General features: G+C 51.5%; 1 pseudogene; it reads right to left on the reverse strand.

Annotated features, from left to right (window-relative positions):
• Positions 1 to 5,937: 5,937 nt before the first annotated feature.
• LOC131586389 (zinc finger protein 208-like) overlaps positions 5,938 to 15,070 on the reverse strand; it is a 77,024-nt pseudogene continuing 67,891 nt past the window's right edge.

Here is a 15,070-nt window from a genome sequence, read left to right on the forward strand (position 1 = left end):
TCTGTCTTTTCTGATGCCCATTGCCAAAATTGGTACTCTCCCTTAAACATTTCTTTTATTCAAGGGTATCTCCCAGAAAAAACCTGCTAGCTCTGGCTGGCCTTGGCCTTTGGTGGTCACCTCGCATCAGCCCCTGAAACAGAGCGGCTCTGTTCCTCCCTATGGAAAAGCACCAGCCTCCTTGTCCAGGGACCATTTAGAATTTGGCATCCCAAATTCCATAGATCTAAGAATTGCTCCAAGACAAAAGCAGCCAGGACAGAGGGGTTAGGTTGGCCTTGTCCTCTTGTGATTTTTAGACTATAAGCAGTCTGTTTTCATTTGAAAACCCCTTGGAGAGTCCCCAGAGATCTCCCAAGGTGGGGTTTTGAGGCCTCAGGCACATGACCACTCTATAGGGACAAAGGAGCTCTGTGCTCCGTGGGGTGGAGACTGAGGACAGTGGACAAGAGCCATGAGAGTGTTTAAAGAGCGGTTTCAGAGATGGTGGATCCTTTTGACATAGTGGAAAAGAGCCAGAGAAAGAAAGAATTGATGCCAAATGCAGCTGGGGAGGCCCAGTATGAACACCAGGAGGAAGGAATTTGTGTCCCAGGGCAGGGCTGTGGTGCAACACATCCCCCAGATGGAGTCTGGAGCAGCCCAAGGCTTTGTGTGGCCAGGCAGAGGCAGGCAGGACACAGAGCTGTCAGCAAAGGAAGGGGCCAGCGAGGTGGGGGAGCCGGGGGATGACGACAGCCTGCAGGGACAGAGGCGCAGGGCATGGACACCACAGGGCAGCCTGGGCTGGAGAGGGCACAGGGATGGGCAGCAGCTGCAAGGCCCTGCCAGAGGCAACTTGTGCAGCCCTTTGGCCATGGCTGCTGGCCCTGGGCCTGAGGCCAGCAGGGGACAAGTGACCCTGGCAGCCCTGGGGCCTCATTGCCTCCTTGTCCCTGCTCAGCAGCCTGGCAGGGGCCACCCCATGGTGCTGCCCTTGGCATTGCACATCCCCACATGCCAGTGCCCCGGGAAGAGCCCTGAGCAATGAGGGAGGGACAGCATCTGCCTTGCCAGGGGCTGGGGCTCAGCCCTTGGCCCTTGGCATTCCTGAAACACATCCAGCTTTGCTCAGCACCACAGACACCTTTCCCTTGCTTGTCCTCAGCTGCCATCAGGGCCTCCAGTCTTCTGCTCTACCTGGAACCTGGGGACGCTTTCTCACTCGTGTCTCTCATTTCAACTACAAGAAACTTCAGTGTTTCCATCTGACTTGGAGCTCTTGAGAAGTTTCTGGAGTACACTCTGAGGGACTGAGTGGGATGCAGAGAGCCCCAAAGGCCCGAGAGGGTAATGAAAGTGCTGGTGCTGTGTCTGTGCTGCTGAGCTGGGCCGGGCTCCTGGCCCAGAGGCAGCTCCTGGCAAGGGCAGCGCTGCAGAGAGACAGCTCTGGCCAGGAGCAGCTCCTGAGCACAGCCCAGCAGGGCTGGGGCCCTGCCAGGGCAGCTCAGGGACACCAGCAGGCCCAGACAGAGCTCCCAGGGGCTCAGCACTGGCAGGGGCTGGGGGATGTCCCAGAGGGGGCTGTGTCACAGTGGCACCTCTGGGGCTGTGTCCTGGAGCCCCAGAGCAGCTGTGATGTCAGAAAGGGGCTGTGTGACAGCTCCGAGTGGGTTGTGTGAGGTCACAGATGGGGCTGTGACATGACAGAGTTTGTTGTGTGAGGTCACTGAGCAGCTACAGCATCATAGAGGGGATTCTGTGACATCAGAAAGCAGGGTGTGGCATCACACAGAGGACTGTGACATCAGAGGTTGAATGCATGACATCACAGAGTGGGTTGTGACATCACAGAGTTTCTGTATGACATCACAGAGCCACCACAGGGTGGACTGTGACATTACTGAGTGGGCTGTGAGGTCACAGAGCAGACACCACAATCCCAGAGGGCGGCTCTGTGACATCAGACAGCAGATTGTGACATCACAGAGCAGCTGTGTGACATCAGAGAGAAGAGTGTGTGATGTCAGAGAGAAGACTGTGACATCAGATTGGCTTCTGCCATCTCAGAGGGGCTGGGACATCACAGTCCAGGCTGGGACATCACAGAATGGCTGTGGGACATCCCAAGGTCTGTGGGGCATGGGACAGGGGGACAGGGAATCCCTGGCAGCATCCCCATATCCCCCAGGGCCAGAGCCTGGGCCAGGGCTCCTTCACCCCGTCACCAACGAGGGCTTGAGAGCACTTAAAATATCCCCAGCAAGGGAGCAGCAAAAACCAGATTTAATATTAAGCACCAGCAGCACAAAGTTCCTTGGCAAGAGTCACTCTGCTCCTGACTGGACACTTCAGGCACAGCAAGGAAACAAAGCAACAACAAAAACAAACAAAATCCAGGCAATTCAACCAGAAATTAACCCAGAACTCTGTGTGTGTGTGTGTGTGTGTGTGTGTGTGTGTGTTTGAGCTTAACAGAGATCAAACTTAACAGGACTTCACTTATACCTTAATTTATTCCTCAAACATCACAATTTAGCAAAAGAACTTAACAGCATTTAAGCTAACTTATATGACTTCAGAATTTAACAGTGGAATAACACTTAACAATATTCAGCTTAGTTTACTGTTGGAGCCAGAGGCACTGAGAGTGTGCCCCTATCTCTGATACCTGGCTCTGACATCCAAGAAAACACTGAATGTCATAGAACACCGTGAAAGCAACTGTTAATAGAAAAACCAGGAGTGTAAGTGTGTAGATTAAAGAGATTTCTTATGTCACTGAGTGAAAAAGTTAAAGTTTGGAGTTTAAACTAGTTTAGAAAATAGAGGACAAGATGGAGGATTCAGGGTGTTGTCTCTTGTCCTTCTTTCTTCTTCATCTTCTTCTTCTAGAGGTTTTTGGGTAGTAGTAGGTGATTGGATAGAGAATGCTGCAGTGCAGCACACAAGTGTTGGGTCATTGGGTCACTAAGAAAAAATATTTCCTTGGCATTTGTTAATTGGGTAAATGAACATATAAAAATCCTTGAAGAAGATCTTTGTTAGTCATTTTGCACCTTTCTATCTTAGTGCACATAGCTGCTTGTGGCTCCTTGTACCCTGTATACATGTAATGGAGATAAAAGAAGAATAAACAACCAAGTCCAAACAAGAGAAAACTGCCTCTATCTCATCAATCTTCAGTCCAAGGGGGAAAAAGAACCCAACCACAAGTGTCCCATCAGGACACCAGGGCCACACTGCACCACTGCAGACGGGAGCAAACCCTCAAGGACTGTGTGCCTTACAAATCTGCTAAACCCATGTCACACACATCCCTGAATTCAGACATTTAAAATATGTACATTTATCCATGGATACCTTTTCATCAGCAATATGTGCTATAAAACACCCAAGAGAAAAGGGTCGGGATGCCATTGCACACTGGCAGTCAGCCTTTGCTGTTTTGAGCATCCCTCATAGCATCAAAACAACACACATCTCACAGAAAACAAAACATTTCCTGCATCCCTGGAGTGTAACACACCACACTGGCGTTCCTCAAATAACAATAAAACAGGTCATTGTGGGAAGAGCACATGGCACTTTAACAGGAATTACTGAAAACCAAAACGGAGGAATGTGTGGTGGGACCCCAGAAAGCAAAGTAGCTAAGGCTGTTCATACAATAAATCATTCAGCAGTGTCAGAAGATCCCCAAACCCAGGCTCGCTTGAACTCTGCAATTCTAACACAAGTGAAAGACTTAGCAATGTGAGCTCTAACAAAAATTACCAACTTGTCAGTGCCAACCCAAAGCTATTCAAGTAGAAGATAAAACCCCCATGAGCTATATATGCAGTGAAGCAAGGGGTCAATTAATGCTACAATTGGCACGAGATAATGCAAACCAAGACTGTAGAAAAATTATAGCTGCATTAACTCAAGAGAATCCATCTCTGGAGGAGATGATTACAGCATGTGCTAAGGTTGGGACTGGATCTCATCACATGGATATGCTGGCCAATTCTATTACAGCTGCTGTTAAACTCACACCCCATTGCTACAAGTGTGGACAACAAGGCCACAGGAAAATAAACTCTCCACACAAGCCCATTCCACAGGAGACAGCTCAGGGACAAAGAAGTGATAATGCAAGCTGCAACCAATGTGAAAGAGTTGAACATACAGCCAAAGGACACAAACAACACCCTCCTGACAGTACCTCTACGGATGTGATAGAGCAGATTAAAGAAGAGTAACCAGAACAACTTATTCACCATGAAAATCAGACTCTTGAAAAGACAGTTCATTTAAAAACTGTTTGCTTACAAATTGTTTTTCTGCTAAGTTGGGTTTTTCTCACGGTTCTAAATGTTGAATGTTTTTTGTTTCTTGTTTAAAGAGTTCAGGATAATCTCAGTTCTAAATACTTTCTTGTTTTTTAATGTTAAGTTGTAACTTTTAACTATAAGTAGTTAACCTGTGGCTTGTTAGCTTAAAGGATTGTGATCCTGTCTGCCAGCTCCTGGAAGGGAGTGTTCCAAACTCAATTTAGTACACAAAGCATATTGCTTGCTGAAGAGAATTAATTGTGTCAAGTTAACTAGAAAACTTCATTCAAATTAAACCCATGGTGTCCCTGTTATCATGTCTGCAAAGGGCCCTTGCAGATAGGGTAACAGAGAGCATTTTCTATTTTTTAATTTAACCAAAAAGGGTGAATTGTCACAGTATGGTCACAGTAGAGCTGCTCAGGACTGGACAAGGTAAATCTAGACATAACACAAATCTAATTTAGCAGTAAATCTACTTTAGCCATAACACAAATGTAATTTAGCAGTAAATCTACTTTAGCCATAACACAAATCTAATTTAGCAGTAAATTCTCTTTAGCCATAGATTTTAGCACAAATTTAATTTAGTGAGCCTAATTCATGTCTGAACCACTGCACACCACTGGCCAGGATGCAGGGCAGGGAGGGAAGTATCAGCCAATGGCTGTCTAGCTTGGGAAATTTGAATTTGGTATTCAAGTGAGTTCTGAATAATAAACGAGGCTGTTTTGTCTGATGAGCAACTGGAGCATGAATCGTGGATTTTGTCTCCTCACTCATGACCAGCATGTTACAGATACACCTTGGGCAGTACAAGAGCCTGGCCAGGGCTACACCCAAGATGGACCAAAAATGGTCATAAAAATGAACAATTCATCACGAGGTCCCATATTTTTAGAAGTTTAGGTCCATCTGCATATTGGGGTTCATTGTCCAATTACAGCTTCAGATGATGAAATCCCACCCTTCTTGTTTTCTCTCTTCAGTCCACCCTTGTTTATGCTTTTGGGCCTGGAACTTGTAACAACTGTTCTTGGTATCAAGGTAGAAAAGGAATTGTTTTGTCTACCTACTCTGTGAAGAGAGCTCACTAACACTTAATGTGAAGTTCAAAACTACAAACCTAGGCAGTGCAGAATATGAAAGATATGAAAGCTAAAACATGAGGCATCACACCCTGAGGGGCTGTGGAATTGAATAATTTTGGAGAGGGATTGAGAAGGTTTCAGTGGCATTAAGTGGTTTTGAGGTGACAGATCGATCCCTCTCACCTCTTTGAGTGCCAAGAAATGGAGACAACTCCACCAAATAACCCCACAACCCTCAAATACTCACAAGTATCTCCAAGATTGCCTTGAAGCACTAGTAAAATGTGAGGTTTTAGATGCCTTTGATGAATTTGTTGATTTTTACCACCATTTGTTGGATTTAAAGGGATGAGAATGAATCAAAAGATAATTGAAACCAAAATAAAATGACCTCCAGCCCAGTGTGTTCCCAACACTGATCACTGGGAACGTGGGTCATCAGGGCTCTGCCAAACGTGGGTCCTCTGATGGAGGATGGAGCTGGAGCAGAACATGAAGCTCTTCCTGCACTTGGGGCACTCGCAGGGCTTCCCTTACCGGTGCCTCTGTTGGTGTTGGGTCAAGGTAGAGCTCCTGGAGCAGCTCTTCCCACACTGGGGACACTCATAGGGCCTCTCCCCAGTGTGGACGCGCTGGTGGGTGATGAGGGTGGAGTTTTGCTTGAAGCCCTTCCTGCAGTCGGGGCAGCGGAAGGGCCTCTCATCCGTGTGAATCCGCTGGTGCAGGAGGAGAGTGGAGCTGGTCTGAAACCTCTTCCCACACTCACCACACTCGTAGGGCCTCTCCCCAGTGTGGATGAGATGGTGGATGGTCAGCTGGGACCTCTGGCTGAAGGTCATCCCACACTCCCCACACTCATAGGGACGTTCCCCAGTGTGGGTCCTCTGGTGGATGATCAGGTGGGATCTCTGGCTGAAGCTCTTCCCACATTCCCCACACTCGTAGGGCCTCTCCCCAGTGTGGATGCGCCGGTGACGGATGAGGTTGGAGCTGCAGCTGAAGCCCTTCCCACATTCCCCACACTCGTAGGGCCATTCCCCAGTGTGGATCATCTGGTGGCAGATCAGGCTGTTGCTCTGGCTGAAGCTCTTCCCACACTCCAAGCACTTGTAGGGCTTCTCCCCATCCTGAAGCTGCTCATGGACCACCAGCTCAGAGCCCTGGCTGGATCTCTGGCCGCCTTCCCGGCACAGGGTGGGTCTTTCCTCCTCAGAGCACCCTGGGATGGGTTTGGAGCCCCTCCTCCTGCGGGATCTCTGAAGCTTCTCCTCCCCGTTGCATTCCTGCACTGTGGAGCTGCTCAAAACAGCCTCTCCCACGAGGTTCTGCTGCAGGGATTTGTCCTCCCTGGTCTCCATCCTCAGCTCCTTGTCTGGGGGAGGAAGGACAAGGAGAGGATGGGATTTGCCTCCGTGCCAGAGGGAAGGGGAAGGAGATCCCCCCAGTGCGTCCCCGGCAGGACGGCGTCGGCAGCGGGGTTGTCCTGCAGCCGGAGGCCAGGCTGGGCTGGGAGATGGAGCAGGAGAGAGGGGGAAAGGGGCACTGACTTCCTCCTCACCTGCCTGGGTGTCCTGGGGCATCTTCCTCTTCCTCGCAGCCTCCTTCTCCATCTGGACAAGGTTTGGGAATGGGAAATCCTGGTTTGGGGAAAAATACAATTCATGAGCACATTGGATTAGAGGGTTCCTCCTGCCCAAGTCCATCTCTAGAAATTCCAAGCTATCCATAAAAACCTCCCAAACACCAAGATTCAGCCCTGAAAATTCCTCCCAGGAGTTCCCCATCTCTGGTCTCTCCCCTTTGGTGTTCAGGGGTTCCCCCCGTCCCAGCTGCTGGGGGTCACGCTTGTATTGGTGTTCCCCTGTCTACTCAATCCCTGTCCTCCCCAGGCTGCTGGGAGTGCCAGGAATCTGAAAAGTTCCCCTCATTTCCATCTCCCCACTTAGGGATGCTGGGACCACCCAGTGTCGCCCCAAGGGGCATTTTCCGCTCAGGTTTGCAGTCCTTAATTCTTAAATATCCCCCCCAAAAAACCCAACCCAGGGACCCCCCAGGATATCTGGGCTGAGCTCCCCCTCTCAGGGCACCTGTGGGATGGGGGGTGATGATCCCACAGGTGGGGGACTGTGAATTCAGGGAGTTCGTGACCTCTTGGTTCCTTCTCCTTTCCCTGATCCTCCTTTGTCCCTCCTCTTCCCGTTGAAGTTCATTTAAAAAATTATGGTATGTCCCAAGGGAAGAACTCACCCTTGGTGTTGTGTAAGGTCAGTCCCTACCTAACCTCCCTTTTCTTTTCCCTTTCCCATTGGCTGTAACCCCCCTGTATCCCCTGGCCACCCCCTCCCCCAAGTTTAAGAGAGCACCCGAGGAATCTCAGCCTCTGTCTTGTCCCAGGCGATCCACATACAATAAACCCAGGACCACGTCTCATAAGTCTGAGCCTTCTTTGTCTAAAATACCTTAGGTCCATGTTGGATATATTTTGAGACCCCTTCCCGCCCGTGTTCTGAGAAGGGCGGACACATCCCCATGGGGGACAAGAATGAAGGGGTTTGTGGAGTATTTACAACATCTTCCTCCCTCTCCTCCCCTTCTCCTCCCTAACACCAGCTTCTTCTCCTACTTCCATCCCTTCACTCTCTCCTTCTTCATCCCTCCTCTTCCATCCCTCCTCCTCCTCCCCCAGGAGCAGTGACACCCTCGGTGCCCCGTTCCCAAACCCCTCACAGCCCACGGCAGGAGCGGGGATGGAGCCGGGACAGGTCGGGATGGGCAGCGCGGGGCTCTCCGCTGCTCCCACCTGCTGGGGACGGGGGGAACCCGGCCCGGGGAAAAGGAGAGGGAAACTGGGAAAATTGGGGGCTGCAGATCCAACCTGGGGCTGGCTGGGGACCCTGGCTGGGGACTGCCAGCCCTTGGGGCTGCTCTGGGGAGATGCGGGAGGGGGGAACACAGAGAGGGCTGGGGGATCCCAGGAGTGGCAGCACTGGCAGGGACTGGTTTGTACTGGGATCATCCTGGCAGTGGCTGGGATTGCACTGGCTGTGTACTGACATCATACTGGGATCATACTGGGAGCAGCTGGGCCCATGCTGGCTGAGACTGGGATCCCACAGAGGGTGACTGGAGTCATACTGGGATCAGACTGGGCTGATACTGGCAGTGAGTAGGAGCCTCCAGGGGGCAACTGAGACCAGGTTGGGGGCAAATGTGGTATACTGGGAGTGAATGGGATCATGCTGACGCTGACTGGGAGTGGTTGAGAGCAAATGGGATCATGCTGGAAGGAATTCGGAAGGACTGGGAATATGCCCTGCGCTCCCCAGAACCCCGGGATCGCCCCCCATAGGTCCCATAAGTGTTCCCCAAACCCTCCAGGATCCCCGAGTGCCCCCTCAGCGCCCGTTCGGGACCCCCCAAAGCGTCTCTGGACCCCCGAATGCTCCCAACCCCACAGATTCCCCTTCCAGCCACTGCTGGGAATTCATCTCCCATCATCCCACAACACAGTTCCGCGCCCAAACCTCCTGCCGTGCCCCGCGCCCTAAAGAGCCCGGTTACAGCTCCCCAGGTTCCCCCCAAGTGCTCCCGAGCCGTATACATTCGCCCCGAGCACCTGCAGCCACGGCTCGGACGCAAAAGTTTTCTCCAAGCGCTTCCCCACACCGCCAAACGCGCCTTCTGAGCCACTTCCGGGACTACAGCTCCCATCATGCTCCGCGGCGCCCATAGAGCGCTATTCCAGCCGGGACTCCATCTCCCGTCATGCCCCGCGCCTCACCAGAACCCATTGGAGCTGCGCCTACAACTCCCGTGATGCTCCGCGGCCCCATTAAACCGTATTATACCGGCGCCTACAACTCCCATCATCCCCCGCGGCCCATAGATTCCCTGTTACAGCCCCCCAAGTGCCCGCCCGGACCCCGAAGGGCCCCCAGATTCCCCTCCCTGACCTCCAAGCGCCCCCCTGGACCCCCAAGTGCTCCCCCGGACCCCGAATTGTCCCACAGAATCCCTAAGTGCCCCTCCAAGTGCCCACCCGGCTCCCCCAAGTGTCCTCCAGACCCCCAGGTTCTCTCTAAATTCCCTCCCCAGACCCAAAACTGCCCCAAATGTTCCCCAGAAAAGTCCCCATGGATCCCAAAGTGGTCCCTTTTATCCTGTCTGAGAAAATTATTAAAATATATGATCAAAGGACTAAAAATAGGTGTAATTAGGATAAAGAGGGAGAAATAGTGATCAATTAATGAAGGGAATTGTAGTACTTTGAACCAAGGACTGATAATGTTTTTAGTTGCTAAAATTGTATCAATTCTTTCATATAAATATAAAAATTAGGTTATAAAAATGCAGAATAATATTATTGTAAAAATTAAATTTTTATTTTAATTAATTTATTAGATATTAATTATAAAGAAAAATTTATAAATGTTCTCAATGCTTTGGGATGTCAATCCCAGGTGGGCGATGTCAGACATGCTGAGGCTCGGGGATGAGGAGCAGGTTGTCCAAACAGGGGCAGCCCACAAGGGGCTCATTCTTCTCTGTGACCAGACCTCCTAAGGAGACATTCAGCATCAGGATTGTAAAGAGTAAATCCTGACCTCCTGATCAGTACACAAAGATGTTTTACAGTTTGAACAGTAGAATGTTGTCACCGTAAGGGGCCTTCTTTGTTAATATACCTCATGTTGTGCCATGTTTGGTAAATACCAGTCTTGTTGTAACAGCCTTCTTTGTTAAAATATTGTTATAAATGAAATTAGAATTTTGACAACTAGGTCCCTTTGGTTAATGGCAGTTTAATTAAAAATGAATACAATTTACTAAATTGAATAGTAATGTGGTATAAAAGAATTCAGTTTAGTAAAATAATACAGTTTAATAAAAAATTAAAATTTATATATAATCTGCTAGAAATTAAGTATGATTAAAGCATAAGCAAAACTGACCAGGCTATGGAGGCTTCCCACATTGCCTCATGTTCAAAACAAAGCACTTCTGGCTAAACTTACATACTGTATGCTTATACATATTCATTAATGTTTCCTGTAAGTTTCCTCCTATTTCCGACTTTTCTGACTTTATGTCACTTTTGTTCATGGCGCACGCCTCACTTGTTGTTAGGGGGTCTTCAGTCTTCTTTTGGTGGTCTTTTGGCAAAGGCTTCACCTCTTCCTCATCGTCCTTTGGATAACCTTACAGGTTTGTGTGTGTGTACTAAGCGTTGTGTTATGTTAGTCTACTAATTAGCCTTATGTTTACTAATCTTTAGGCCCAATGCCTAAATTTGTTCTAATTTTGGTCCATCTCAAGGCCATTTTGGTCTTGAGACACCATTTATCTTCTAAACTACATCCTGTACCTTGAATTTGACATGCAACATCTGCAAAGGGGTACATCTGTTTTGTAACACTGATTCTTGATTTTTTCTAGTAATAACAACTTTAGTAACAGTTACACTTTTGTTAGCACAAACCAATTCCATTTATTACAACTGCAAATACCCCTCATGTCCCTTTTCATTGGTTTCCATGCTAACGGCCTTGCTTTCTTCCTTATTATGGATAAACTTGTATTTTCTCAATTTCTTCTTTTGCTAACTCAATTGTTTGGCCTGCAGATCAGCTGCTAAGCCCATCCACATTCACCTCTTAGTCTTCAGAGGGAAACTTTGAGCACAGTGAGAATCTCCCAGTGTGCCAGAGGGTCCCTGTGTGCCAGCTGCAGCTGGGGCCTCAGCCATCTCCTCTCTCAACAGGTTCCCCTCTGCAGCTTCACAAGTCCAGCCAAACACCTCCCTCAGGGACACCTGCACCACACATTTCACATCTCCATGCCCATACGTGATGTCCCTGTCACAGCTGCATTACCAGCTTGCTGCTGTGCAGATGCTGCCACCACCCAAAGCAAGGCCCTGTGTCCCTGAAGGGACCCGCCCTGCTCTGTGGCCTGGACTGAAGGTGGGTCCCTCCTGCCAGGGCAGGGCCCAGCACAGCTCTTCTGTTCCAATAAAGAGATGGAGCTCTCACCCCAGTGTCTGGCTGGTACCACCAGCAAAGCCCACACAGCACCAGCCCTGGCTGAGCTTCATGTCCAGGAGCAGGCAGGGCTGACCATGGTGTGGGCAGGCAGGAGCCAGGCAGGGGCTACTGTGACCAGCGGCAGGGCACTGAGGGGCTGGGGGAGTCTGTGTTGAGCATCCCTGGGATGAGGGCACATTTCCTTCAGTGGCATCACCTGGGCCTGGACCTCCTCCAGTGCCATGCCCAGGAAAAGAGGCATCAAGAACCATCAAGAGCATCTCCTGGGACACCGCCTGACCAGCAATGTCAGCAGGCAAAAACAAGGTTTTGTTTATCAATGACCCTTTGATGAAGTCAAAAATTTACAATCAGTCCAGTACAGACTGGAGTGCAGATGGGAGTACACTCAGGGGGTACAGCCAAGGCCATGAGGTCACAGCAGCCTGTGGGGTGACAGCAGGCTGAGGTGACAGCAGGCTCTGAGGTCACAGAGGTCCCAGAGCCCCGTGGTTGCACAGCACCACAAGGACCGAGCAGTCAGTCCTTGACCACGACTGTTGTGGCAGCAGCGGCGGCGGCAGCAGCGGTGCTGACATTGGGACAGCGGTGTCAGGACAGTGGTGGCAGCAAGAGCTGCAGGACTGGCAGAGGGCAAGGCACCATGGCCTTTGCTCTGCGCCTCCTCCTCCTGCTCCTCCTGGCAGTGGCCCTGCCTGACAGGGCTGCCCAGGCTGCTCCGTGGCGAGCAGGGCGAGCAGGTGAGCCGGCGGCCTGGCTTCCCTTTCCTGGGACAGCACTTCCTTCTCCCTGGGAAGCTTTGGGGATGGTTTTCCTCAGGGCTTTAGGGGGGGTTTCCTCTGTGGGAGGGACAGAGGCTTCAGGGGCCCTGGGCTGGTCCCACTGCCCCTCCAGAGATGTTGCACAGGGGCTGAAAAGAGGGTGGAGAGTGACCAGAGCCAGCCCAGAGCTCCCCAGGCCTCTCTGCAGCTTTGGCCATGTCCATTGACATCTGGCTCCCACAGCCTTACCCAAACCCCTTGCAGTGCCCAGTTCCCTGAAGCAGAAGGGGGTCCCAGCACATCATGTAATGGTTCTGATCTGTGCCTAGCACAGCAGGAAGGGATCCATGTCAGCCTCGCTGCCCCACTGCTGCTTTCATGGCCTGCAGGGCTGTTTCCCAGCCTGGCCTGGCTGCAGCTTCTCCCCAGCCTCTGCAGGAAGGCATTTGGCATCAGCTGACAGGGAGCCCAAACTGCACCATGGTCCATGCACACCCAGAGATCCCCTGCAATTTCCCAGTCTTGGGGCAGATGTGGAATGGCAGCTCTTTGGAGGAGGGAGGGCCCTGGCCTGGCTCCAAAGTTTTGATGGCTTCCTCAACCTTATCCATGACTTTGACAAGGATTGCCTTTTGAAGATGCCACCTTCCTGTTGGGGAACAGCCCCACCTGATCCAGCTGTGGCTCTTCCTTTCTCCAGAGATGAACCCAAAGGCTGTGCTGAAGGCAGCGTTTCCCGGAGGAAGCAGTGGCTCATGGGCAGCCTCTGCTGCAGGAAGGGAGGCCATGCCAGGCACAGTCACAGTTCCAGGAGGTAATTGCTGTGTCTCTGGGCCTGAGCCCTGCTGGGGCCTGAGCTGCCATCGCTGCTGCTTGGCTGTGTGAGCACAGTGCAGAGGAATTATCCTGAGCAGGCTCAGGGCACTTGGCTACTGAGCAGTCCTGCTGGGATCCCTCCATGGGAGACACGTCCAAAAACCTGGCAGCTGCTGCAAGGGGTGCCCATGGTGGGGAAAGGGTTGAGGGGGAGGGTAAAGCTCCAGTGTGCTCTGAGAGGGCCTGGCTCTGTCCCCTTGGGCTGGGGGAGCTGTCCCAGCTGAAGGACGGAGGGCAGGAGAGAGGGCAGGAGGGAGGTTGGGATATCGGTGGCACTGAATGCTGCGGCTTGGCCCAGGGCTTAAAGGTTTCCTCTGTGGCAGGGAGAGCCCAATGAGAGTCCCAATGCCCCACCAGGGTTTTGCACAGGGCCTGCAAAGAGGGTGGAGAGTGACCAGGAGCCAACCCAGAGTTCCCCAAGCCCCTCTGCAGTTTTGGCCATTTTTATTGACCTTTGGCTCCCACAGCCTTACCTGACCCCCTTGCAGTGCCCAGTTCCCTGAGGCAGAAGGGGATCCCAGCACACCATGGAATGGTTCTGATCTGCGCTCCTTTCTAGACAAGCGTGGTAGGAAGGCTTCTCCAGCAGCTTGGCTTCATGAAGATTTTCTGCCTCTGGAGCCCCATGCAGGTATGTTCTCACTGTCCCAACAAGGAATAATCATTGACAACCTGTCACAAACCAGGTGACAGAAGCTGCTGTGGCTGTTGAGTTACAGGTGTGTCTGCAGCAAGGACATTTCAAGCTCCTTTGCTGGTTGCTGCACGCAAGCCCAGCTCCCATCACAGGGGTGAGTTGTGTGTCCCTGCTGATCCCACAGGCTGAGCCCTGGTTCTGTGGGATCCATTCATCTGAAATGGAAATACTTTCTGTTAAGTTTCTCCTAGAGGGAGGAACAAACCTACGGGAGACAAGATGCTGAGTGAACTGGATAGACGCCATGGTGGGTCCATGTCCCTCAGCCTTCTCCTGAGACTCAGCAGCCGGGGGCTTTCTCTGCACATCTGGACACACCGTGCCCAGCACAGCAGGAAGGGATACATGTCAGCCTCGCTGCCCCACTGCTGCTTTCATGGCCTGCAGGGCTGTTTCCCAGCCTGGCCTGGCTGCAGCTTCTCCCCAGCCTCTGCAGGAAGGCATCTGGCATCAGCTGTCAGGGAGCCCAAACATGCACACCCAGAGGTCCCCTGCAATTTCTCAGTCTTGGGCTAGATGAGGTGTAGGGGCTGTTTGGAGGAGGGAGGGCCCTGGCTAGCCCAAATAACCTGGCTTTTCTCCTGATCCGTATCCATGACTTTGACAAATATTGCCTCTTGAAGATGCCACCTCCCCAGTGGGGAATGGTTCTGTCTGATCCAGCTGTGGCTCTTCCTTTCTCCAGATATGAACCCAAAGGCTGTGCTGAAGGCAGCGTTTCCCGGAGGAAGCAGTGGCTCATGGGCAGCCTCTGCTGCAGGAAGGGAGGCCATGCCAGGCACAGTCCCAGGAGGTAATTGCTGTGCCTCTGGGCCTGAGCCCTGCTGAGGCTTGAGCTGTATATCTCTACTGCATGGCAGTGCCTGCCTTTCAGGGATTTTGCACAGAGCATGGAAAAGGTGTTGAGAGTGACCAGAGCCAGTCCAGAGCTTTCCTCAGGCCCCTCTGCAGCTTTGGCCATGTCCATTGACATCTGGCTCCCATGGCCTTACCTGACCCCCTTGCAGTGCCCAGTTCCCTAAGGCAGAAAGGGATCCCAGCACACCATGGAATGGTTCTGATCTGTGCTCCCTTCTAGACTGGGATCGTGACATGGAGCATCTGCAAGTGCTGGTAGATGGTGGTTTGAAGACCTTGCCAGATGCTGGAGGCAAGTTTTCAATGTCCCTTTCTACACAGAATAATCAGTGTCAAGGTGGCAAGAGCTCACTCATGTGCCATTCCCTTGAGAGTCTGAAGGTTGATGGATTCTGGAAATCTCGCCCTGCTCCCTTCTGGAGCCCTGAGTGATCCCACAGCATCGCTG

Source organism: Poecile atricapillus, chromosome 19, assembly GCF_030490865.1.
Source record: "Poecile atricapillus isolate bPoeAtr1 chromosome 19, bPoeAtr1.hap1, whole genome shotgun sequence".
Lineage (NCBI taxonomy): Eukaryota > Metazoa > Chordata > Aves > Passeriformes > Paridae > Poecile > Poecile atricapillus.